This window comes from Heterocephalus glaber, unplaced genomic scaffold (genome assembly GCF_053883595.1).
Source record: "Heterocephalus glaber isolate CG9 unplaced genomic scaffold, H.glaber_assembly_v1.0 deba00001600, whole genome shotgun sequence".
NCBI lineage: Eukaryota > Metazoa > Chordata > Mammalia > Rodentia > Bathyergidae > Heterocephalus > Heterocephalus glaber.
Genome location: NW_028258372.1, coordinates 46,141,813 through 46,169,591, shown reverse-complemented (window position 1 = coordinate 46,169,591; position 27,779 = coordinate 46,141,813). Strand labels below are relative to the sequence as shown.

General features: G+C 40.8%; 1 pseudogene across 1 annotated transcript; it reads right to left on the bottom strand.

The window, feature by feature from the left end:
- Positions 1-248: 248 nt before the first annotated feature.
- LOC101703916 (SH3 domain-binding glutamic acid-rich-like protein 2 pseudogene) lies at positions 249-27,779 on the bottom strand (annotated as a pseudogene). Its single transcript, XR_015444289.1, has 3 exons — positions 27,746-27,779; positions 24,116-24,202; positions 249-6,488 (listed from the first exon to the last, which is right to left on the bottom strand). The product of XR_015444289.1 is annotated as an SH3 domain-binding glutamic acid-rich-like protein 2 pseudogene (transcript).

Below are 27,779 nucleotides of genomic sequence, written 5' to 3'. Positions count from 1 at the left end.
GGGCGCAGAGACAGGGACTGTGGGACTCACCTCCTCAGGTGCAGCCTCCATTATCCTGTCTGGAGGGAGGGCTTGGCGGTGTGCAGGTTTCTGCAGGGCTGTGAACCTGGGAGACAGATGTGGGAGCAGGGGCCAGGTGACAGCATGTGTGGCAAACGATTTCGGGGAATCCAAGCTTCTGAAGTGGAGGTTCGTGGCCTGATGAAATGACTTCCTCATCGAGTTCCCGAAAGAGCCAGTGCTGAAAATAGGATTTGGCTCACAAAGAATCAATGTATACACAGATGTTCGGGGAATGTACTTCTTACCAAAGGGTATGTGCACCTCTAAGGAGACTGGCAGAATTCCTAAGCCAGAGGAGACCTCCCCAGCTCAGTTTGGTCCTGACCTGACCTCAAGGCTCCTCGACATCCACTGTACACAGAGCTCTGTGCCAGTGGCGTTCGCCTGGCGCGGATTATTACAGTTTCTAAACTGGAGGGGTGATGGCCTCTTGAGGACAGAGTCTAGGGCATGGCTATTGTGTTAATCAGGGATTTAGCTGCAGATTAGAGAAACCCAGATCAGCCCGCAGAAACTCCCAGCTTCGTGGTATGTGACTCCTGCAGCCACCCGGGCTCAGAAAGGCCTCATCCCTGGGTTTTTGTGTTTGTTCATTTTTGGTGCATGTGTGTGTGCTTTCTGGAGTTTATTCCCCTTTAACGTTGAATATAAAAATCTAAGATTTCACCAATGCTTTAGAGACAAACATACAAACTGAAACCTACAAACAATACTTATGCAGACTGAAATGGATCCTGACATTTAAGAGAAGCTGTTAAACAAGTATTTCTAGAAAAAGCAAAACCACACAATAAAAGCCAACAAAACAAAACAATCAAAACAGGAAAACCTTTGGTGCCTTTCAATAACAAAAGACAAGTTTAGTTCATTATTAAATTGATGTGACATAGAAATATCTCTGTAGGAGTGTCAAGTCAAACCTATAAGACAGAAACAAATCTAAAGTATATTAGAGCCTGCGGAGCAAAATATCTTCCTTTTTGCCTCTTTGATTGTAAAAAAATGCCAGAATTGGAAAAAAAAAGTATCTTTTTTCTAGTGTGAGAAACTGAAAGTGTAAATAAGGATACACACGGATGAAACGGCCGAATAACATATTTCTCGGATTGTGTTTCCATCGCGTGTCCTATGACTGTATTGAAATTTAAATTAGGGAGAAGTTTGGCTTCTGTGGAGTCTGCTAGCTAACTGGAGTTTTTTTCCAGATCATTATTTGTTCAATGTTGGTTTTGGGGATCTTTCTGAAACAAATCACATCCTCTGGTGTCTTGTTGGTGCTTGAGATGCTTTTTTAAGTTATATGGAAAAATGTTTAAGTGCTTTTCAGTTTTGTTTTGGTTGAGTTCTACTGTGTTCGAATATTATTATGGTATTTTTCCCCTTGCATTGTTCTTCTTTGAATGGTTTTAATTTTTTGTATGTGTGTGTGTTTGATAATAAAGTTATTTTTTAAAAAAAGTATTTTCCCAACTAAATTAATTTTCTTCTAGTCTGCATACACCTAGCAGGATGTCACTCTCTCTCTCTATTTTTTTTTGTACCAGGGATCGAACTCGGGATCTTGTGCTTGCGAGGCAGGGGGTGGAACCCTGGCCCAGCACTCTATATTTTATCTAATTTTAAAAGAGCATAATTTGACTTTTAATATCACATTTCCTTTATCCCAACAAGCTTACTCCAGGAAATTAAAATTCTGCCTAAAAATGCCCTTGATATTCCATCTATGCCTGAAAATCCACTTGTTATTTTTTGGTACCAGGGATTGAACTCAGGCCTTTGCGCTTGCAAGGCAGGCACGGAACCACTGAGCTAAATCCCCAGCCCTATTTCTTGTTTTTTTAAGACTGTAATTATTAAAATTCAAACAAAGGAAGCTAGTTAAATGGAGCAAGAAAATCATTATTTTGTGCTTGAAATTCAGCTGGTTGAAGAATACAAGGACACAATATTCTCTGAACACAGCATGGTCTCAGAAGGCAATACTTCAGGATTCCCAGGGGCCTGGCTACTATGGTAAATGCCACACACTGTGGTCCTCATCCACTTTAACAAGTACAACACAACTGAAGGCTGTTCTCTTGTATTTCTTTACTGATCCAAAACCAAACAATAAATTTTGATAAGAAGATGATGTGTAACAATTGTAGTACTTTAGCACTACTATCCATCTAGTATGTTTCATATAATCATACTAGGTTTATTATGATTAATTCAAAAGTTATTAAGAAAAATCTGGGTCACCTTCTCTGTCTAGCAAGGATGGTACTGACCTATGACCCCAGAACTTACAAAGTTTCAACCTTGACACACACTGCTAAGAGTAGAATAAATGCAAGGTGGGTAGTTATAATATGACAATCTTTTAAATTGCTGCACCTTAAGAAGGAACCCTAAGTCTCACATACTAAAACATAACATCCATCAGGGAAAAAAGCATTCCTGGATAGTGCCTGGGATTTCTCAAATGAGATTTGACCTGGATCTTGTTTAACCAGGAACATCCATGATTCGACAAAGGCTGGACTGGGAGAGAGGATTGTGGATCATGCGTCTATTCTAATCGAGAAGAACTCTGTTGTGCCCTTCTGGTTGTAGTCCTGGATTACAAGTCTCAGAGGTTTCAAATTTAGCACTGAAAAAGTTCTACAGAATAGTGCACATCTAGCAGGGCATGAAGCAGAAGATGGGGGGCTTTAATTCATTTGCTCTTCCAATTTCTCATAAATTTCCTTCTCATAATCATAATGAAAGGTCTAGCATCAGGACCCTTGGACTAGTTGAATATTGTAGCCAACTCTCCAAGAGTTTATCCTAGTCAAGGCTGTTGTCATGTTTGGCAATTCAAAACTCTAAAAAATGTAAGGACATAGAAAAGTAGACTCTGCCCTAATGAAGTAGACATATTCAGTGTTTATCAGCACCCAGTGCAGTGCGAGGAGAAATTTTGCTTTCGAAGTGCAATTCAGAGTTACTTTCTAGACAGCCCTTTCCTCATACATGCTGCTGTGGACATTCACTCATATGGAATAAGAAAGTGTATATGTATTACTTGGAGGCCAGGGATTTAGCTCAGTGGTTCCGCCACCTGCCTCGCAAGTAGAAGGACCCAAGTTCGATCCCCGGTACCAAAAAAAAAAAAATGATAGTGTACTACTTGGAGGAGTCCAAGATTGTGTATTGGAAAAAAATACAAGCAAAGTAGAGGAACAATGAAAAAAACTAACATAGAAAAATTTCTCATTGGACAGCAATATTGGTATCTTTTAATATGCTTCCTCAAGAGTTCATAAACTATATCCAAGATCTTCTGTTCTCAAAAAAATAGAATTCCTCACAAAACAGAATAAGCAGCTCTTAGGGGAGCCGCATTTTAAAAATACAGGTGCACTTATGTATATATAAATTGCTACATCTGAAAATCCTTCAGATACCAATCTGAAAGTTTTCCTATAAATTTACTCTCTAATTTGTGCACTTCTTAAAATATATCTTTCAAGCAGTCTTGTGCATTTAGATGAAACTTTCCCCTTGCAAGAGATAAAGAAGCATATATTTTCCAAAATAGCAATTATTTTCATCTCCATAACCTGGTAGCAATCATGTACTATCACAACAGTGATCTTTGGAAACACGTGTAGGAGTTTAGAGGACTCAGGAGGGTAAGGGTTTCCAATACAAAAAAAAGTCTAGAGCAGCTTTCTCAGCAGATGTGACAACAAAGCACAGGAGGTGGCATTAGTGGTTCTGCAGCGAAAGTCTTCAATGAGCTTTTTCAATCAGCAATTTTTCTTTCTCATTCAAAGATTCTAACAGCCTGGCAGGCAATGTCAGGGTGAACCTAGGCAGCTCACAGAGAAGCGTTTATGCAACACTGTCATCTGCTGCAGTGCAGGGCAGACCCAGCATTTTCTCTCCGATGGCGCCCCTATATCATTAGTTGTAGTGAGGCAACTACAGAGCAATCTGAAAATAAAAAAATTCCAAAACCCACCACAGTCCTGCTTTGGCTTAAAGCAGTCATGCAGTCCCCATTATACCCACATCTTCCAAACACCTTCTCCACGGCAAGCAAAGTAACTGATGGCGCTGTGGCTTTTGTCAGTGATGCATTAGGTAAGCAGGTGTGTGCTGAGTACCGGGAGGCACTCCAAAGGCATCTCTGTCACCTCCCACTTCCCCCTCTATAGTTCTGTGGTTTCAGGCCCAAGAACGAAAAGACTGTGTTGCTCTCCTTTGACTTAAAAAACCCCTCCTAGTCCCCACAAGTGTCAGCTGGCATTAAATACCTGAGCAGCTTCTTTTCTGGGGGGATGTTTTTAGTTATCCACTGCCCCTACTATTCTGACACTGTGATGTCCACCTCCTCAAACTCTATCTCGCTGGCTCTCTGCAGAAACATAACCACATCCTGCTCTTCTTATCACCACAGAGCCAGGGGACAAGGCAACAAACACGTGGACGCCCATCTCTGCAGTGCTGAGGGACTGTTCCATGCCTGGTTTAATGCTTTACTGTTGCCCTCTTCCTGCCCCTTCCCCGTTGCCTTTCCTTCTCACTATGTAGCTCAGGCTCATCCCTAGCGTTCACCCTGTCGAAGCCTCTGAGGGCTGGGGAACAGGCACATGCCTGGCGTTGTGCTGAAGACTGAGCCCAGGGCCTTGTGCATGTCATGCATATACTCTACCACTGAGCTGCACCCCACAAGTAAACAACAAAAAGCTGTGAGAAACCAGACCGAACAAGGATCGCTATGTCAAAACACTGGAAAATGAACAGATGAAGGTCATTCACCCAGTCCCCACAAAGGCCTCCAGGCAAGCACAGAACCAAAAGCTTGTGACCCTGGCCTGCATCCAGCCTCATTTGCATTGCAGTTTTGCCCCCTCCTTGAACACCATGATACTTCCTCTAAAAATCTTGTATGGTTAAAAACTTCCCCCTCCCAATGGGTGGGCTAAGTCAGGTACCTCAACGGCCCGTGACTCCTGTCCATCCCCAACTACTGATCCTTCCATAATCCCAGGATGTAAGAGGCCCCGTCCCGCCCCTATGGCAGGAGCTCTTCTCACTGGGCACTCCCACCCCAAATGTCACTTCTTGTTACTGAAGGAACCCAAGGTAAGGAGGTTGCTGTAGTGCTGCCCTTCTCAGAACACATCACTGGCGGCATGCCTGATCTGCTCGGCTTACAGTCATCTTGTCACAAATCAGTCCTGGGAAGCAAGTTTGTTCTTGCTTGCAAAGGCTGGTTAAGGCCCCGGTGGTCATGGGAGGCCCTGGGGTCCCCATAGGTCAGCATGAGTCTGGGTGTCTGCCGGCAGCCCCCAGCCAGGACAGCCCCTCTGCAGATTTGCCCAAGGTGGATCTCGGCAGCGTGAGAGGCCCGAGCAGCAGCTGCTGCTGCTTCCCACCCTCTCTCAGCTACGGAAATGAAGCATCTGGTATGTCGCCCACACACTGTGACCTTGACCCAGGAATTCAGCCTTGATGAGTCGGTTTGGTTTCCCCCTTCGGTGGTATGTGCATGACACTGCTGCTGAGGCACAGGAAGCGTCTGGAACAGAAAGGCTGTTCTGAGCCCGTCCACGCACCCTGGAGCTCCTTGCCGCCGCGGGGTGGCCCCTCCTTTCCACGTGCGCGCCTGGCCCGGTCCCAGTGGGGCCGTGGCCCAAGATCGAGGCGCCCCACGTCTGGCTCCACGCCATGGTGCCAATTCCTCACCTGACCTCCACGCGAAACCTGGGAGGTGAAGCCGGCAGCAGCATTGCCAGTGTAAACAGGAACTAATCAATTTGCCTACATCACTCCCAACCGCACAGGGAAACAACCGCCCGCCGCCAGCACTTAGAGCGCACGCATGCGCAGTCTCATTTCATCCGCACAAGCAACAGGGTGTGGCAGGCTTTTTTATTTTCATTTTACCGACAAGGAAGCTGAAGTTTACAATAGGGTTTAAAGTCTTCAGGGCCAGGAAGAGAAGAACCTATTTCTCAGCGGCTGCAGAGGCCTCTGTCTCTTCACAGGACACTGGGAGCGGCTTAGTGAATCCACAGCCACAGAAGCACAGTGCTTGTGTTTAGCAATGCCTTCTCTTCGTCCAGGCGCACTTCTGCTCAGGATGACTCACTGTCTAATGATGAATGTGCCCTCCCATGACTGGGTCCTTCGACGGCCGTAATTAGTTCTCCAGAAAAAATATCAACCCTAGGTTTTTGGTGCCCCCATAGAACTCCCAAGGAGGATAAACATAATTCACTCTCTTCTTCTTTTTTGCTATTATCATTTGCACTGTTTGGCGATATTTCCTGTTTTCATGGACCCACTGAGACAGAAAGACCGCATGACAACCCGGGCAGGCAGATAGTGCATGTGGTCTGGGTGTCTTCTAAGACATTTCAAGTGCATTTTCCGAGTGGCCAAGACACCTAAAAAGGAACACACACTTACTTCCTTAGCTAGGGATGATTCCCCAACATGATTCACACAGGAAACAAATGTCTCCTCCTCAGCCTGTTCCCCTCCGTGTGATGGGAGCTGGCCCAGAGGGAGTGTCCCAGTGCGAACACTCCAGGCAGATGCCACACGGCCTGTTAAGACCTGGCTCTCGAAGTCCAACACATCACATTGCTTTGACCAAGGAAATCACTATCGCAGCCCACTTTCAAGGGCAGGAGTGTCAGGATCCATTCTACATAATTTTGGGGGAAAATTGTTTCATGATTAAAGTATGACTATAGATGTCTAAGGCCCAATGTCACCTGGCCAAGAGCGGGCTATGACATGCCGAAAAGCAACTCCATTTTTGCCTCCAGTCACAGCTGAGAGACCTCAGTGGTCCCGTGATGCTGTGACCCTCAAGGGCAGGATTACACCAGCTGAGGACATCGGGTTCCTTGAGAACTGAGTAGTAAGAGAAATGTTTCAACTGGGGAGGGACAAGTTCCTTATCAGCCTAGCTCATCCCACCCATTATGGTAAGAATGCTCTCCTTACTGCCTTCATCAGCATACAGGACGGTTCCTGGGCGTCCTGGTCTGTCCGCATCCACAGAGGATCGCCACCGCCCCTGAGTCACCTGATGCTCCCTCCCATTACTGTGTGCACCCAATAAACAGTGGCTAGCTCGGGGTGTCTTGTCTTGGCTCAGTCCTAGGACTGCAGCTCTCTGCTGTGCTGTTTCTCTTTAGCCCTCGCTGTCCCCCTTTCTGGGCAGCTGGAGGACTGATCGCCCTCCGGTAAAGGCGCATTCGGCCCAGGCGGGTAAGGTACCTGTTCCCCCAACAACTGTGGATTGTTTTCTTTGTCAATTTGATAGGAGAAAAGTGTTATTTTAATTTACATTTACTGCCGTACAAGAAAGACTGAACATGCAAAGAGACACTTATTAGATGTAATCTGACCTTTTCATTATACAATGAACAGAACAGAGCTAGGTTTGGTGGGGCCTAAAATTAATGTGAAAAACTCACAAGGCAAAAATAATACAAAGGTAATCCATGTGTGAATATTTATGTATAATGATAATAAATCACAAGTTATGTGGTTTACAAGTTGATAAATAGCACAAATATCACAAAATCCAGAAACTGTAAAATCTATTTTTATTAACTGCCTGACATGTTTATATATTACCTTTTACTTTATAGCTGTATATTCTTTGATTGTGGCTTCATAATATGACAGTGCTGTAATACTTTTTTTGTTCATAGAGAATAAAGACAGAATTCAGTCTTTCCTTCGGCAGTGTTGATTAAAATGTGTGGTAAATGCAAAATAACTATGTCTTCATACACAGGTAACCTAGCTGGTTGTGCTGCAGGTTTGTGCTAGGTATTAATGAATTCTCTGCTAACAGATTTTCCTGTCTGAATATCTGACATTTTCCACAGACTAATTTCTGGTTCTATATATTTCAAACCTGTTTCTTCTCTAATACCCACTTCACCCTCAGGGCCAGGCACCCAAGGTCACAAGCATCTTGGCTAAGACCTCTGGCTCTGTGCCCTGGAGCCACAAAACCCGTGACCAGGTAAGCACAGAGCAGTACTTTGGTGGGGCTTGAAGCTTAAGCTTTAACAGCCACTGCTGGGGAAGAAAACGGGAAGGAAGACTGCTTGGTGAGCAAATCCACACAAAAGTTCAGGTCTCCTGATTGCAGACCAGTTTCTCCTACTGAGCATATTTTTAAAAGACTTCTTAAAATCTTCTCCATTAAAAAAATACTACCTTCTTGTTCTTATTTTTCTACATGATTCTTTCATTAAATTTAAATTTTATCCTGGAAAGCATAATTTGATCCATCATCAGTACCATTTATTTGGGTGAATACAAGCTTGAAGTCAGAAAAGAATCCAGACAGCGACATGCTGCTTCAGACCTCCACTGCTCAGACTGCTTCTGGTATCTGTCCTTCCGAGGATAGCATTACCATTTCAATTAACCTACCAATGACAAAAACGTTTTGAAATCACTAATGTCTAGTGCCCACATTTTATTATGCCCTTTTGAAGAGACCATGGTTATCCCATAATTATGAAAATTAGTTTTCTTAGGAAAAAGAAAACAGCTCATTTGTAAACAAAGATGCCTTCGTTTCTTCAGTAACTAGAACAACGAAAGGCAAACCTGAATCTTCTACTGCTACATTTCTGAAATGTCATCAAAATAAGGAAATAACTTTCTTGATACATAATGCAAGATACCCAAGACAAATACGGCAGGGGAGGGGAATGTGCTAAATATTTCTGTAGTCAAAGATAAAGATGATTTATTTAACTACCATCTTATAGTAACTTTGCTTTGAGACTCTGAGGAAAAATTCCTTTAAGGAATTCCATTCAGTGACAGCACCACATAATGTCAGTATGAATAATATATTAAACTCTAATGTTAGCAAAGAACAGTACTCAAGATTGGCTTTAAGCTTCTTCCCTCAATAACAAGATAACAGGAACTCAAATTTCAGCTTTTAAAAATCAACCTCACCTTCCTTTCCATTCTTTACCTCACACTGAAGCTTGTTCTAAAGGCAACTATCAAGAACAGGGTTAAAATGGTTATATTCACCCACAGGCCTAAATAAGAAGTACAAGGACCTATAAAGCCATCAGAGACAATATAGAAGGCTCCCAATGGAACCGTTCTTTGCTTTTTTTAAAATAAAAAACTGTGATCATTTTTAGAGCTAAAAACTTTTGCTTGGAAACTCCTAACCAATATACTTACAGTAAGGAAAAAGAATAGTACACCCCATTCACAATCCAAAGATTATGAAAATCTGCAACACTTGTTGAAAAAAGAGACCTTGCTGAAAAATGGAAACCTAAAACTTGGGGAGAAAAACTTAGAAAGAAGGACATAGGTAAGTGTCTACCTTTTTCATGCCATCTGTAAATTTTCTGCTTTATGTATGGCTTCAGTAAAAGTATATTCTATGTAATTACTAGGCACAATATTCAAGAGAGTAGACTCATTCTCCCCTTTCCTTATTAAAAAAAAACCCCTTAAATATCGAATAAGCATGCTATGATTGCCACATCTGACTTGGACTTCAGGCTCCCCAGTATTGGATGTAGGGCTTCAAAAACAAACTATGAATTCCAAACTCTTTATTGTGTGGCTACAAAGGATGCAGATTGGTTTGGTGAGTCTAGCCTTGGCATGAAAGAGATGTTGTCCATTCCCTGGGCTCTTCAGTGTTTTTGTTGGTTTCACAATGCTGGGGTCTGCATCCTTTGACTATCTTACATGATGAGTTTCGGAAATCAAAAAGTTCCACTGGTTTCAGCCACTCTGCAGACAAAAATTAGACTTGACTTAAGATGCATTTGCTACTTGCTGTATTATATATACTTATGCTTTTATTGATATTTACAGTAGGAAACAAACTTTGGACATCCTTATAGTAAGACTAGAGCAGGGCTGGGGATTTAATTCAGTGGTTTTGCCGCCTGCTGCGCAAGCCCAAGGACCCGAGTTCGATCCCTGGTACCAAAAAAAAAAAGAAGACTAGAGCATGTCAAACCTTGAAATGAAAGTTAACATTAGGGAGACAGAAGATAGAGCGTGGCAAAGCTGGCTGGAACATAAGAGGGGCAGTAATTGCAAGAGGCAAGGACAACGCCAGATAATTCCCAGGAGCCTTATGTAGAACTTGTCACACGCTCCCACGAGATGGGGACTGCGTGTAAGGACACACATCATGAGGGCCTGCTGTTGTGACTCTTCACAGTAGCTCACTCTTGTGTCTTCTGGACCTGGGGGTACTTTTATTTTTGCTGTTTTTCAGCCCAAGTTTACTCTGCAGAGCCAGTTTTCCCTTATCCCTTCATCTCTCACTTTTCTTTTTTTTGCAGGGGGCGGGGGTACCCAGGAATCGAACTCGGGACCTTGAGCTTTAGAGGCAGGCGGTGAAACCACTGAGCTAAATCCCCAGTCCCTGATAAGCCATTTCTAAAGAAACTACCTGATACCACTTTGGCGTAGCCAGCTGGGAGAGTGAAGCTAGGCACCACAACACCAAGGAGAGGCCCGTGTGGGTACAATTTTTGTTCTGGCTAAAATGTCACAAAGGATTTCTTTTCTCCTTCTCTCCCTCAATCTCTCCCCTAGGCCAGAAATGCAAGAAACTATTGTCAAGGCAGGCAGGTGTTGGGCTACACCTGGTCGTGACTAATGAATATTCTCCTTAATTCCAAGCTACAGTTTGACAAGATACAAAAAACACAACAAAACAGGAAGGAGGTGCTACCTCTGCCAGATAAAAGTCATGGGAGCAGAGCGAACACAGAACACAGGATGGGACTGATAGAGAAAATTTAAACTATAGGTTGTTATTAAGGTAGCTGAAGTAGAATAAATAATCCATTCCTTTAAGATTTACCTTTCCTGTAACTCTTATTGTTTAAGGTGATGGCTAACCGAACCTTTGACCTGTACCCTAGCTGTAGATAACATTTAACCTGGAGAAAAGCAAAGTAGAAATGTTTGGGTAGTTTACAGTGTATGTGTTTTAGGCACCATCTGTTTGTTACATGTCTGTGACTCGAACCATTAACAGGAGCTAGTTGTAAAAGAGAAACAGAAATTTTACTGACTAAGACCACCAGGAATGAGGTAATGGCTAAAAGAAGATATAAAAGGAAATGTTAAAGCAAAGGAGGGGCGGACATTGATCAGATGAGTTTCTGGCGGTCCCCCTCGCTAGCGAATAAAGGCTTTGTTTTTTTACCCAACTTCTGTGTCTCCGTACATTTCTTTCCACGATTCCGGAACAGGATGTTCCCAACACAGAGATAACAACAACCAAGTACAGCATCTTTTCAACGCCAAGTTACCTGAAAATATCCGTACATCTGCCTTCATCGCTGCTTGGACCCCACCACAAATATTTGCTCTGGCCCTAAACATGACAGACAAGCCACCCCTCTCTTCCAGTGCTCTGTAAAGCTTCCTGCCTTTTCTTTGTTCGGGGCTGACAGCTTCTTGCTCATCCTCAGTCCACATCTGCCCAGGTGAATAAAGTCTGTACATTTTGCATTCACTAGCCTGCTCAGGTGGTCTTGCTCCTCCACCATTTGTTACAGCCGGGAACTGTTCGCTGCTTTTCTAGCGGTGGGGGATGGGGGAAAGAAATGTAGACTTTTGTTTTTTAGTCACTCTGTAGGTCCCTGCATCTGGTTGTTGTGTATTTTGCTACTTTTTGGAAACTGGCCTGCTCTCTGACTACTCTCTTTTATAAATGCCTTTTTCTCAGTTTGGGGCCAGAGTGCCATCACATTATCTTGCCATGCGGACAGCAGACATGGCTTTACCATATGGCCAGCCTCCATCTTGTCTTGTTGCATGACTATACATGACTTAGTGGGTGTGTGTCACTCGCCACCACCACCTTTTTCCTCCATTTCTCTCTTTTTTAAAAAATAACTGGCCTTATGAACTAAGCCTCTAATTTTAAAAAGCATATGGGCTTGTGGAAAACTAGAGAAAGGAAACTTTTTTCTTCACACATGAAAGACAAACTGTATTATTCCTTTAAGATGTCACACAGCCTTTGCTGGTACAAAACATTTGGGGAGTCAACTATAACCTGAGGACCAAGACCAGGTCACAGGCAAAGGCAGGTGCACAATGTGGGATACAGCTGCGGCTTCACAATCCCGTGGGCCTGACCCGGAAGGTTGTTCCAGGGTGAAACATCCTACCACAGTTTGGGGGTGAGGGGAGGTGCAGATGCAAGAAAAAAACTTTAAAATGCATTTTAAAATGCTCAAGGGTTTTGGCCAGAACCAAGCACCAGGCAAGTACCAGGATGATCGGGCTGGCACCGAGCTTGCTGACATGGGTGCCACCCACTCCATGTGGGTGTGCCTCAGCAGTGGGAACAAGTCCCACAGGTGCACAGGGCTGCTGGACCCAGGGGGAGGGGGCTGAGCAGGGCCTGAACCGCAGCCCACCTTCCATGGCAGCATGCCGTGTAGCTGACCAGCCTGTCCATTAGAGACGAAAGGCACTGAAACACTACCTGCCCATACACCTTAAACACTGTTCTCTGCCTTTCCAAGAGCCTGCCTGATAGAGACACCTGTCCAAACTGTGGAAAGAGCATCTTGTGGATTTCAGGTCTTCTTCTGCATGGATACCACCTTAAGGAATGCAGGCCTAGCTGTCTCCTCTCTTTAGGTCCCAAGACTTTGCCACTAGGCCACATCTTTGACGGACGGGACAGGTTTGATCCTGACAATTCAGAAGAACAGCTCATCTACTATTGCCTTACGGTCTGGGTTCAGTTTAGGAACCAGGAGAGGGCACAAAGTAGATATGGGATGGTACTGTAAACTGAGACTATTTTCCAGTTTCAGCATTTTTGCTTGGAGCAGAGTGAAATGCCTTATGTTCAGGTCTTTGAAACTCTATCAAAGGGAATGCTCCAGAACTATGGTACTTGGTGCAGCCCCGAGGAGGGTATCCTGGATGACACTGCTCTGAGCCCTCTACTTGTCCCGCAGGGAGACCTTAGTCGCATGATCTATTTGGGGAGCATAACCACATTGGGAGGTCTCCTCGACTCCCCCTTATAACCCTCAGACCAATAAATCAGGCCCATCCCCTCCAAGTGACTAGAGACTCACTCCATCAGAGTCTGGTGCCCTGGGGAATATTTTTCAGCTCCCTAGCAGCCTCCTCGGGAGCCCTAAGTCCCACTGGGTATGCACAGACAGCTTTAAGCCCCGCAGGCTGAGCCCAAAGTGGTACTTCCTGCTACTCTGGCTCAGAACTTGTCCTGTTGCTAAGAGAAGTCCCTGGGTGGGAGGAAATACTTGAGTGCAGGTCCCTTTTTCAGTTACAGACACTAAACAGTGCAAAGAGTGACAAGGTCACCTGTCGCAGGACCCCAGTAAGTTTGCAGATGGGTTCCAAACTTTGACCCTTGCTTCTGACTTATGGCGAATTCATCTTGGCCATTTTCTGTCCTTCAGATGAAAGACAAAGAATCCTGCAAGAGGCTAGGAGCTATATAGATGAACAATATGCTTTGAAAGGAAAGGAAACCACCATAGAGAGGTGATTCTCCCTTCAACAGAACCAAACTGGTGCTATAATACTCATCAGGAACTAGAAATGATGTCTAGTGTGCTAGCTGCTCTTACCATGGGGGTGAAAAGGTGCAGTAAAAAAAGTCTGTCCTATGATAAAGTGAGTGAGGTCTTACAGGGTGCAGAGGAATAAAAAGTCTATAAATGGGCTGAATCTAGCTATCGTTACTTGAATTTGAATAATTACTGCCCAAATATAAATACTAAATAATACTATTCATACCAATTAAATTATTAAAATAATCAACAAATTTATTTTTGAGTAATTCATGCCTGTGGCATTTCTTCACAGGTTAAGTTTATCAATAATTAATTATCTAAATTTTAACATGGAAATCTTACAAGTATCCCATTGCTGGTGTACATAATATGTATTTACAACTGCCATTCCACAAATTAGCTGTATTATATTTTTTTGTACCATTTTAATATTTTTCTTCAGGAACTGTAACATGATGACATCTGGTCTGCTAAATCAATGCCTTTCTTTACATTAGTATAATCAAAGTCCACCTGAAAGGCAGTAGAAGCAGCCTAATGGGTCAGTCATGCAGGTACCACTGGCAGTGGTTCAAGCTGCAGGAATAACTGAATTCAAATCGGAGCCACCGAGCAGCAAGACATACAAATTACAGCCCCATGATGAATGTGCTTAACTTCTGACCTCTCTATTCTATTCTTTTTGCTCTTTCTTCTTTTACCCATCCCTTTGTTTTCTCTTGCCTCTTCTGCACCTTTCATGGGACATATGTATAGAAGGTGTCTGTATTTGTAAAAAAGGAAAATGATCAGATGAGTGCTTTAACTTGACCCAGTACCATTCATGGCCTTCTCAGGGTAACCCTTAACAGAAGTGTCCACAGAGGATTCAAACAAAATTAACCACAAATGTATCAACAGTGTCCAACAACCTCACAGCTTTTCTCCATTTCCAATTATACCTCCTTTCCTTACATCCTGCCTGTTAGGTTTGTGATTAGATGTCCCCCCGCCCCCCCAAAGGCTTATGTGGATGAGGTGGGACTTTATTTTTCATAGGTAGCTGAATCTGGAATGTGTAATGCTGGGCTTAAGGATGTGTGGTTACAAAATCACTCCACCTGAGTGACTGGTTTGGCAGGGCCCTAATCCTGGTAGACTGAATAAAAGGAGTGGAAAGATGCTACTAAATCCTCCCTTGTTACCTTTGTGCGCCGTGTTGTTTCTGCTCTGCCATGCCTGCTTGTCATCTCTGCCTTGGAGTCGGCTGATTATGGACTGAAACTTCCATGAACTATAAGCCAAATAAACCCCTCCCCTCTAACTTCTGGTGCCGGGCATTTTGTCTCAGCAACAGGAGGAAAGTAACTAACACACTGCCCCTGCCCCAAGATATCCTCTTAAAACCCTTCAGCACCAGCACTTACTCCAACAATATGAAAGACCTCCAACAGTCTGACCCTTATCTCATCTTTTTTACCTATTATTTCTCCTATCTCTCCTCCTACTCACTTACCCCTCTTTCTCTCCTTTTCCTTCTTCTCCTCCCTTCCCTTCTTCCACATTATAGACTAACTGCAAATAACAATAAAGTATAGATTGTAAAGAATACTGACAAAGAGTGAAAGTATAAAAAAGCAAGGTTTAATACATATAGCTGATACATGATCAGGTCTGTTGATACTGTTATAACCAGTAGAAGTTCTCTCCTTACAACACAGTGAGAGGGGTCAACTCATTTACCTTGAATAGCTGAAGGGGTGAAAAATATGTCTGGACAAATAAAAGCCATGAACACATCACTAGAAAACAGAACCTAGCTAAAGAGATCCTTGTATCAACAGCAAAGTCTCCTCACTCTATCTGACCTCAACACTTAATACTAAAGAAATAAAAGGCAACAATATGCCCTGAAAGACTCCCAACTCTCCTAAAGCAGATCCAAAGAGCACTGATAGACAAGGAAGCAAACACCAGATAGCAGGAAAGTATGAAATAATTAAAGAGGAACTAAAGAAACTTGGCAAGTTCAGAGGACATGATCCAAAAGATGGTGGAACTGATACATAAACTGTCCAGTGTGGAAATGGGGGGAACAAAAAACCGGAAGAGCTGACAAAAATGGTTGAAAACACTAATGAAAAATTCACCAAAGATACAGACTCCAAAGGTGCCAAAGAGAAATCCCAAAGATTAAAAAAATTGTGTGGAATTTGCAAATTGCTGAAATGACCAACATGAACACAGGGTTTCAGAAATCAAGAGCAAAATGAAAGAAGGCTGGGGATTTAGCTTAGTGGTTCTGCTGCTTGCATTCCAAGTGTAAGGTCCTGAGTTCAATCCCCGGTACAAAAAAAAAGACAAAATGAAAGAACCACAACAAATTACTCAGAGATGCCTTAAAAACAACAAGAGAACAAGAAAAATTCATCCAACAGCTATTACATAATGTTGAGAAAAATGACCTAAGGTTAAGTGGGGCTAGAGAAAAATTAGAAGGCAGCACACATGGAATAAAAACTCTGTTTACAGAAATCATAATAGAAAACTTTACATGTATGAGGAAAGATCTCAACATATAGGTAATCAAGGATTACAGAATAGCAACGAACTACAACGTAAAAAGAAGTTCACTGAGACACATCACAGTCAAAATCCCAGCTGTCCAACAAAAGGTGAGAACTTTAAAAACTGTCAGAGAAAAGCAAAAAAATCACATATAAAGGAAACCCCATTAGGATTACAGCCAATTTCTCAACACAAACTTTAAAGGTGAGGAGAGCTTGAAGTGAAGTGTTTCAAAACTGATGGAGAAATAAGGACACTTCATGAAAAAGAACATCATAAAAGATTCATGAACACCAATCTAGAACTTTAATAAATTCTCAAAATTACCCTAGACAAAGACAATGCAGCCAACCAAGCCTAAAAATTGGATGAAATGAATACATGAAGCAAGAAAAGTAGTTAAATAAAAATAGAAAAACAAAAACAAAACAAAACAAAAAAATAGAAAAACAAAGGCATCAACAACAGAAAAAACCCACGATGACTAGAATTAATCAATACGTTTCAGTTATAACTTTCAATGTAAATGGCCTCAACTCCTCAATTAAAAGATACAGATTGGCAGACTAGATCAGAAAACAGAATCCAACTCTCTGTCGCATTCAAGAAACTCATCTAGTCCAAAAAGAAATTCATAAACTAAAAGTCAAAAGATGGAAAGCAAATTCTGTGAATCAGGACCCTAAGAGCAAGTGAGGATAGCAATTTTATTCTCACACAAAGTAAACTTGAAGTTAAAACTGATCAGAAGAGACAACAAGGTGACTACATATGAGTTAAGGGAAAAATTCAACAGGAAGAGATAACAATAGTAAATATATATGTACCGAACATTGAGACACCTAACTTCATAAAATAAACACTGCTGGTCATAAAAAATCAAATAAACACCAACACAATCATATTGGGGATCTCAATACACACTTTCACAAAGAGAAAGATCAACTAAACAAAAAAATCAACAAAGAAATATCAGGGCTGAACCACACCATCAAACAAATGGACTTAACAGATATCTACAGACTATTCTACCCTACTACAACAGCAAACACATTCTTCTCAGCAGCACGTGGAACTTTCTCCAAAATAGACCACATACTAGTCCACAAAGCCTGCTTAAATAAATTCAAACTAATCAAAATCACCCCCATATATATTATCAGATCACTGCACAATGAAATGAGAAATAAAGTATAAAAGAAACCACAGAAAATTTGTAACAGACACTAAACACATTCCTGAATACTCAATGAATAACAAGAAATTTAACAATTCCTGAATCAAACAACAAAGCTAGTACAATATACCAGAACCTTTGTGGCCCAGTGAAAACAGTCCTAACAAGGAAGTTTATTGCAGTCAATGCTCACATTAGAAAAACAAAGCAAGTCCAAATAAATAACCTAATGATGTACCTCAAGATACTTGAAAAACAACAACAGTCTAAACCCAAACCTAGTTTTAGGAAGAAAATCATAAACATCACAGTGGAAATTAATGAAATTCAAACTAAAAAAAATATGAAGAATGAATAAATCAAAGATCTGGTTCTTCGAAAGAATTAACAAAATAGATGAACCCATAGCTAAACTTATCCAAAAAAGAAAAGAAAAGTCACATCAATGCAATTAGAAATGAAAAAGGTAAAATTGTTGCAGAATTTAAGAGACCAAAGAGACAAATGGGTGAAATAGAAGGATTTATTTAGGTGTGCACCAGCTCACCAGATTCATACCTAAAGGCTGTGCCACAAACAATGAAAAAGGCTCTAGTTTTATATATGTGGTTGAGGGTGTCGTTCTACTTAGTGGCGTAAAATTGGGGGGTGGGCAAGTGGGTCTCCAGAAGCAGGACAAAAACACTGTGACAGTTTTGCAACTCAGCATATCTTGATGGAAAAAAACAAAAACAAAAACAAAACGAACCTTATAGAAGTGAGGGGTCATAAAACCTTACTTATAGGAACAAAGTTACTAATTTTATTTGTAATAGATCAAGGAACAATGACCATAGGGAAGGGGGATGTCTGAGGGGAAATTGCTTAAGGTTGGGGAGACTTGGTCGTTGTTGTTCTTTTTTTAAGATCTGTTTCAAAATCACAGCAGACACTGCTGAAATCTAGAAGATTGTTAGTAACTACTATGAAAAACTACTCCAACAAGGTAGAGAAGCTTGAAGAAATGCAGATTCCAAGACACATGTAGATTACCAAAACTGAATCAAGATATAAAACTACTGAGCTCCCCTGCCGCCATCCCATGCTCCTAGGGCATAGAAGCTGAGCCACGCAGGCGCCAGAAGCACACACACACACGCGCGCGCACACACACACACACAAACACACACACACACCGCCACTGCTGTGGAAATGAGAAGACACATAAACAAGCCTCAAAAACTGACTTCCGGGTCACCCACAGTAACCCCAAAGGGAAACGAGATGGAGCAATCTGATACTCAACCACCTGGACTCTCTGAACTGGCAACAAAAGAGGATCTGGGAAAATTGAAATCAGAAATAATTACTCAGATAACAGCAAAGGTTGTGCCCATAGTGCAAGACATGATTAATAAATCTAGAGAGGACACAGAAAAAAAAATAGAGGATCTGAGGAACATGATGGAATCCCAATACAGGAAACAAATGGAATCCATAAAACAGATACAAACAGATTTCCAGGAGATTAAAAACTCCATCAAAAGTCTGCACAGCAGAATGAGCCAATATGAGGATAGAATTTCAGATATAGAAGACAGGATTGCAATTAGTGACCAGGAAAACAAAAATTGCTTTCAAATTGTAAGGGACCAAGAGAAATCAATCCAGCAGCTGCTAGACGATGCAAAGAAGAATAACGTAAGACTGATTGGAGTCAATGAAGAAACAGGAGAGAGTGCAGATAACATAAAAAAACTGTTCACAGAAGTGATGGCAGAAAACTTCCCAAGGAGGGGAAAAGAACTTGACATACAGATAAGTGAGGCATATAGGACTCCAGCTAGCCTTGATCAAAAAAAATCTACACATAGGCATATAATAGTTAGGATTCCAGAAATCCAACAGAAGAACAAAATTCTACCAGCAGTGAGAGAAAAGAAACAAATCACATACAAAGGAAAGTCCATCAGAATCACAGCAGACTTCTCAATGCAAACCCACAAGGCAAGAAGAGCTTGGACTGATGTATTTCAAGCCCTAAAGGAAAACAGCCTCCAACCCAGACTGATGTACCCTGCAAAACTATCTTTCAAAATTGATGGAGAAATAAGATACTTTCATGATAAAGAGCACCTCAGGAACTTCATGAATACCAAACCAACACTCCAAAAAATTTTAGACAATACCCTAGGAAAAGACAATGAGGATTACAACCCCAGGAAACCCAGCAGAATGAATCCATTGGGTGTGACAAATTAAACGCAAAGGGGGAGAATCCAACAAAAAGAAAAAGTCATGACAAGGCTTTTAAAACTTTTAACTTCATCTCCCTATTGAGTCTATAATTCAATCTTGTTATTGTACTGATTAGTATTTTTCTGATTCTAGAGTTGCACACCTTTTCTTGTGCTATACTGGCTATTTATCATCTTCCTATGTCTACTTTTTAACTGGGTTGTCTATTAATGAGCTCTAAGAATTCTTTATATATTCTGATCATAGGTTATATGCATTGTAAATATGGTCTGTTTAAGGACTACTTTTCATTTTAATGATGTCATTTCAAGTTCTAAATTTTAATGGAATCTCATTTATCAATTTTTTGTCTTTTACACATCATGTCTTTTTTATACTAGGTAGTTCTTGCCTACCCTGAATTCATAAACATTTTCCCTTATAATTTCTTCTTAAAGTTTTATACTTGTAGGCTTTCATATTTAGGTTCATAGATCCCTTCAAGTTATTTTCATGTATGGAAATAAAGGGTTGAGGTTAATTTTTTAGATACAGATACCAGGTGTTCTAGTGCCGTTTGCTGAAAACACTATCTCTTCCTCAGCTCTTGAATTGAGTTTATATTCTATAAAATGCTAATGTTAAATAATCTTTCAAAACTCAGTGGACCATATATGTGTGGTTCTATTTCTAGATTCTCCATTTTATTCAAATGATCTATATGTTTTTCCTTACACCAACACTGCCTTGATTACTGGAGCATTAGAAGAAGTCTTAAAATTAGGTACTAAATGTCTTCCAACACTGTTGTCTTTTTGTTTTAACTTTTCTAGGTCCTTTGTACTCCTACATAACTTTTAAATTTCAATATCCAATTCTTCATTTATAGCAAGTATACACAGACCTGAATTTTTATATATACCTTGTGTTTTCTAATCCTGCTAAATTCAAATACAAGTTCTAGGGGCTCCTAGAGATTTCTTAGTATTTTCTTTGTAGACGATCATTTCATCTACATATAAAGATTTTGCTTCTACCTTGCCAATCCTATCCTAATTGTGTCAGACTAATTGCCAGACTATTTTGGTTTAGGCCTATGTTTCAACGTTTAATGGACAGATGAAGAGTGGGCATATCTGCCCTTGTTCCCCACCTTAGGGAGAAAGCATTGTATCTTCTCCATTCATATAAGGCGTTCTCACTGGAAGTATGGAGTAAATGTCTTTAATCTGTTGAGAAGGTACTGTTCTACTTCTAGTCTCCTGATAGCTTTTACGGTGAACAGCTGTAGAATTTAGTCCGATACTTTTTCTCCAACTAGTGACAGGATCATATGGCTTTTTCCTTTCCTCTGTTAAAATGATGACTTTTGGGGGTGGATCTTCCAATGCTGAACCAACACTGCCATCCCTATAATAAAACCACTTTCTACATACTGCCAGATCTGACTTCCAATAGTTTGTTTTGTTAAACAAATTTCTATCTATGTTCATAGTTTTTTCTTCTATTATCTTTATCCAGTTTTAGGATTAGCACAATGTTGATTTCCTAAAATGAGGGGAGAAGTGTTCCTTCTTTTTTCTGCTTTAATTGTTTTATATAATTTATCAGTTAAAATGTATATGAGCCTGCTGTTGTCATATAGCTAGGTTTTCAAGCTAGGAATATACTTTCTTTAATAGGTGCTATTCAAATTTTATATTTCCTCCAGAGTTAGTTTCATTAATTTGTCTTCCAAGTATTTCTTAGAAGTTGTCAAATTTATTTCAAAAAAGATTTTTGTAATATGCTTTCTATATCCTTTTGAATTCTGTAAAATCTGTGGTAATGTCTCCTAGATCTTGATATTGTAATTTAAAAAATGTATAATTGATATTGTGTAATGGGAAGAAAAGGTCTAAAGGAGCAGGGGAAGTGGGAGGGGTAGGGGAAGGGAAAAAAGGGAAAAGGAAAAAAATGGAAAAAAAGTCTTTGCAAATAGGGAAGGGTGGAGGGGTGAAGGGAGGGCAGGGGAAGGGGGAAAAAATAAGAACCAAGAGACTCACGTAATGGTACAAGCTCCCAATGATGAATGTGACTGTATTTTATACCTACAATGGACCAATAATCTTAATGGGAAAAAAATTTTTTTAAAAAGATATAAAACTACTGAACAGTCCAATAACAAGAAATGGACAGGACCTCCCATGTCATTACGGGTTCATAAGTATGTACTACATGTCATACATTAAGATCAGAGTGAATTCTGAGACAAGAGTGCATGCTGAGAGCCTCTCAGATGAAACAGCCCTCTGTCAATCATTCCTAATATACTTAGCATGGCTGCTGTTGCTGTTATGTGCTGTGACCCATGTGCTATACTTTTACTTTTCTGTCACCCTGACACCTTTTTCTGTCTGTGCCTTTTGTCAGCGCAGACTTCCGCTGAGCACAACTTCCCATGATCGTCACTAAATGTAGCTGCTTGCCACTTGCCACTGAGTGTACACTTGGCAATTCTTTCCTTGTTGTACACAAGAGCCTGGACTATATCAGCCCATTCTATGGTAACAGCGTGCTATAAAGTGTCTCAGTAGGAGTTCTATTTGTGTTTTCCATGGGTCGATTCTTTACTGTTCAGCACCATCCATCATAATCTAGAGCATTTAACACTGTGGGCCCTTGGCTGCCAAGTGGGTAACTCTCCTCAGTCTTTATGTCAACCTGATCCATACCTCCTGGTGGTTCCAAATATCTCCTCGGGATTCACTTGAATGCCAACACATAGTTAAGAGAACTAAGAAATCAGACTCACACTGCTTAGGTTTGATACAGGCACCGATGACGCCGAGCAGAGTTTTGTGGAAATACTTGATCCATTATATTGGTTTCGTTATCAGTAAAATCAGATTGGTAATGCTGCGTATTTAATTTAGTTGTGATAATCAGATTAGTTGATCCCTGTGAAGTTCTTAGAAAGTCTTGGTACACAGTAAGTGTTAAATATTAGCAAATACTATTCTGCAATTCTGTCATTTAACAAGTTTTTATATAGTATAATATTTTTGAAATATTAACTTCTTTTCACTTATTAGTTCACTTTTATTCATTCTCCCTTCCTTTAAGCAGCTAGACAGCTTGAGCTCACTATTTTAGGGGAAGGGTAAACCAGATTACAAAAAGAAGTTTTCCTGAACTACATTTCTAAAATCGAATCCTTTAGAATGGAGAAGGTCTCATATAAAGATATTTAGGACAAAAATAACTGGAAAGAGGGCCGGGGATTTAGCTCAGTGGTTCCTCCGCCTGCCTCACAAGTGCAAGGACCCGAGTTCAATCCCCAGTACCAAAAAAAACACCCAAAAAACAAAACAAACAAAAAAATAACTAGAAAGAATTGGAACTTATGACTTTTGCATAATCCTACCCCAAATTGCAAGCCTAAAAAGACATTTCCCCAGGCTAAGGAAGGGGAGAGTATGGTGGGGAATTGATAAAAGCATAGAAATCGATAGACTCCAAAATCATAAGCTCCATACTGTGGCTCAGAGAGCATCAAAAAAAGCAGCAAAAATTCATGCAAATATGAGCAATCTAAGGTAGGCGAAGGAAGGAGGTAGTACCCTGAACCTTGGTGTAATAATATGCTATCAGTGCAGATAGCACAGCTCAGGCTGTGGGACCAGTCCTGCTCTATCCCCAACACCCCAGGGCTAATACTCCTTTCATTGTCCTAAGAGAAGCAGAACTAACAATAACAAAGACCCAGGAAGTTTCTAAAGCTCCAGGCCAGAGCACATGGATGTTAGATACAGTAGCGTGACCTAAAGTAATGTTTCCCCACTTGAAATTCATTGAAGGTTTACACATAGGGACTGCATGTCATGCATGTGACTACAACAGAGTGAATTATGGGAAAGTCATGTGCACTAGAAACCCTGGAGATGACTCACCACCTTATGGATCATTTTGTCAATCACATCCAGAGAGATCCAATGAGAGACGCTCTAAGCAAAGCACACATCTTTTAAATCCAAAAGCCTGACTTACCTTTTTTTCCTATTCTTCCCACTGCTCCAGCACCTCTTCTTTCCCCGTTCATGCCATCTTTTTGTTTGGCTGGTGCAAACCTGCTCGCCATGACCACACTTTACCTCATTAACTTCAAACATGTAGCTGCTTGGGCCAGGGATTTAGCTCAGTGGTTCCGCCGCTTGCCTTGCAAGCTCAAGAACCCGAGTTCGATCCCTGGTACCAAAAAAAAAAAAACCAAAAAAACCCCATGTAGCTGCTTTTTCTTTGACCATCAGATGTGTACTTGTAATTCTTTGCTCAACGTACACAAGAATCTGTAATCTATCTCTCTGGAACCCATCAGGCACTGTATCAATACTTGAGGAAAAATGGCTGGAGATGAGCTACTTATCAGGCTTTCAACAACCTTGTGTTTACTACTTCAGCATGGCAGTGAAGGAGAAGACTTATGCACATGGCCCTGTGTGTGATGTGGAATCATGGAGAGAGTGCACCACCATACCTGATGGAAGAGGCAGACATCTCAGTGGCGAATGGTATGGATCAACGACTGAGGACCAGACAGGATGTTGGGCATCTCAGAAGATTCCTGCATGAACAAATATTATTTAAGACTATATGAGTATTGTCATGCCTGGCCTAAGTGAGATCTTCACAAGTAAAGAGGCCAAGCAAACAGACAGCTCTCAGCAAACAACAGGCTACTTCTCTATAAACAGAACAGATGGCCACAAAATGGAATACACAATCCCCTTGGCGCTAAGAAGTCCAGCGACTGTCTACACCTGCGCTGACTGTCCTTGGGCACTCAGTTATAAACATTCCTTATGATTATACCCCTTTCCAAAAAATCTATATAAACTGTTTCCTTTTCCTGCTAGCTGCTGAAATCTACCCGATTTTAGTCTCCGCTCAGTGGAGCTGGCTTTCCTCACAGAGCCTGTCTCCTACGGAGTGGTCTCGCACGCGCTGTTTATAAAAAGTATGAGTACTTTCTCTCTGCCCTCTTCTTGGTAACATAGCAACCACCCTCACTCAACACTTACCTCAAAATTAAAACTCAAAGTAGGAAACTCTAGACAGACTAATACCAGATACTCATTACCCTCCCATGAAAGAAGACTTCAAAAAGAAAGACATATTACAGAAAAATAGTTGTTTCTTGCACAGCTGTGTCATGAACACAGACTCATACCTATAGATGTTTATGAGAACAATAGTTTATGTAAGGAATGAGTCCACCTCACCTTTGATTGTGTGCAATGGATAGATCAGATCAAGGACTGGGAGAGTACAGTGAAAGTGAGACTTTATTTCTCAATCTTACAAAAGTGGGTGCCAGCCTAACAGGTAGGAAGGCACACCCAGGGCAGTTATAGGGAGCAATTTAACTCCTAGCATGCAGGTCCCTTCCCCCAGTTTCTCATTGGCTGAGTATCTTTCCAGTCACCACATACACCCTTGGCCCACTCCCTCTGCAAACATTTTGTGGGCATAAAGGCATATGATTAAACTACAGGTGGGTAACTTCTTACCTGCCAGTACTTTTCCAATCAGAGTTGGCATAGTGAAGCCATACTTTATTATCTACCTTTTCCCCTTTGTTTTACTGGCCCTTTCAGATGCCTGACCTCAGTCGTGTCTGGAGGCAAGTAGGCAAATTTTGTCTACTACTAGTTTCTGCTCAGAGTTAGACTTTATCTAAAGAACAGACCACATTAAATTTCTACTTCTTACAGTTTATATTATTCTCTTTGAGTTTTAGAAGTGTAGGTTATATTTTAGATCTAAAGTGTTCCCCAAAACCCTTGTGTGTGAAAGGTGATTGGATCACAGCAGGTGCTATACCTGTTGAGGCAAAGGGAGTCGAAATGATCTTTCAGAGACAGGAGAGTTGGGTAAAATAAAAAAGAAGTTTATTGCCAGGCAATGGACAGTCTCAGGAAACGAGTCCTTCTAGGCTGACCACGAGTTAAGACAGTTTCTCCTTTTTATATCTTTTACAGGGCAGCTTAACTTGCAGTTACAACACCAGAATGTGGCAAGGGCATGATAAAGCATTAGGTGGCAAGGGTAGCATAAGCTGCGATTACAGAATGTAGCAAGGGTGTGGTACAGCAGCATTAAGTACAGGGTACTCAGAAAAACACACTTTAAGGTTAGTTTCTAATCTCTCCGGGAACAGGCTGCCCCACAAGAGTTTTCAAACAGGGATAAGTTTCAAACAAGTTTCAAACAGGGTTTTAGCACAGAGTTCATTAACAAATATTCTACAATAATTATCCATTCCAAATTATGTTTGGCAGCTCTGTCTGCCTCATACTGACTTGCTATTAGGAGATGGGGATTGGTTGGAGATGCATCACTGGGGGTGTGACCTGGAAGGATGAAGTCTTGTCCCTGTTCCTGGATCCTCTCTCCTTTCTCTGTTTCCTGGTTGCCATGAGTTGAACACTTTTTTCTTCCACCATGCCCCTCTGCCATCCCGTTTTTGCTTTAGGGCCAGTAAAACAGACTGAAACCATGAGTCAAAATAAACCTTTCTTCCTTTAAATTGTAGATATCAGGTATGGTGTCTTGGTGAGAAAAGTGACTAACAGTATATATTTGTTGATATATCTCTTTATTTTTGATAGGTCTCCCACCACCTCAGCAGCTATTATGTATAGTAGCTGCCCTCTTCCCGTCGTGCCTTGCCCCCTCCCGTGTGACATCATGCCAAGATGGCTGCTCCCACCAAAGGACAAACCCTTCTTCCCAGCATGACCCTGGTCCCACCTAGAGAGTAACCTAATACTCGCCCACCTCCTACTTCCTAGTGACAACACCGGGTCCTCCACTCCCTAATCACTACCTCACTCAACCCCACCCCAGTCTCTATAAAAGACTCTCCCTGCCCCGGCCTTATTGCTTTTGTCTCTCCTTTGTTCAGAGACAGCCCGGCAGATCTGTTCCCTAATACAGGCTTGTTGTGGACTAGTCTGGTCTTGGTTTTCGGCCCTTTTACCTGACATTTCTTATGTTTCATTTTTAGATATATCTAAGGTAAATCTGACTCTGATTTACTATTTTTTTCTCCTAAAAAGTGTGAAGGTTTTATCTTTATTATTTCCTTTCTCTTAGCTTTCTTCTGTGTACATTAATTTTTTTCTAATTTCTTGATTTGAAAATTAACTTTACTTCTTTAATTAAAAAATATTTATACAAGTTAGATTCTGATTTAAGGTAGATATGCTTGGTGGAGTTTAAAATTTATATAGAATTAAAATATATAACAGTGTTATAAAAGTTGAGAAGAGAATAGAATACAGGGATCATAGTGTTCTGAGATCCTTGACTTCTCTAAGAGAAAAGTAAAAGTGTAAACTAATATTAATCTTTGATAACTCAAGGGTGTATGGTATAATTTATAAGATAATACTAAAGGAAAAAACAAAATATAAAATATGCATTGTATCAAAAAGAAGACAAAAAAGGACTAGAAGACAAAAAAGAATTAAGTGGGATAAATAGATGTCATATCACAGAATGATAGATTTAACTGAAATACATGAGTAATTAAATTTAAATTTCCAGATTTTTTTCAATTTGTATTTTTTATTAGTACATGTATGTAGTATGTAATGACTACATTCCTTGTGGAAAGCCAGATTTTCAGAAGAATAAAGGAAATAAAACCCAACTAACTTATATGTTATTTACATGAAACACTTGAAAGTAAAGGATAAAGAAAAGTTGAAAGTGAAAGAATGGAAAAAGGTAGCTCCCCAAAATAATCCTTCTTTCCTCCAAAAAATGGAGTATAGCTATGTTATTATCCAGTAAAACTGACTTTGAGGCAATAAATATTATTAGAGGTAAAGAAAGTAACTTCACATTAATATAAGCCATAATTTATCAGATTAATCATTGTAAAATTTAAATATGTCTAATAATACAGCTTCAAAATACAAGCAAACATTGAAAAAATGAGAACTACACAATCATAATAAAATATTTTAAATCTATGTAATTGATAGAAAAGTCAGATAAATTACCAATAACATTATAAATGATTTGGACAGCCAAATGATATGTGCCAGCAAGGAATTACATTAGAATATAATAAAAAACAACCCTAAAATCTTCATACCTTTTAACAATGAAGATCAAGTCAGAGACTATCT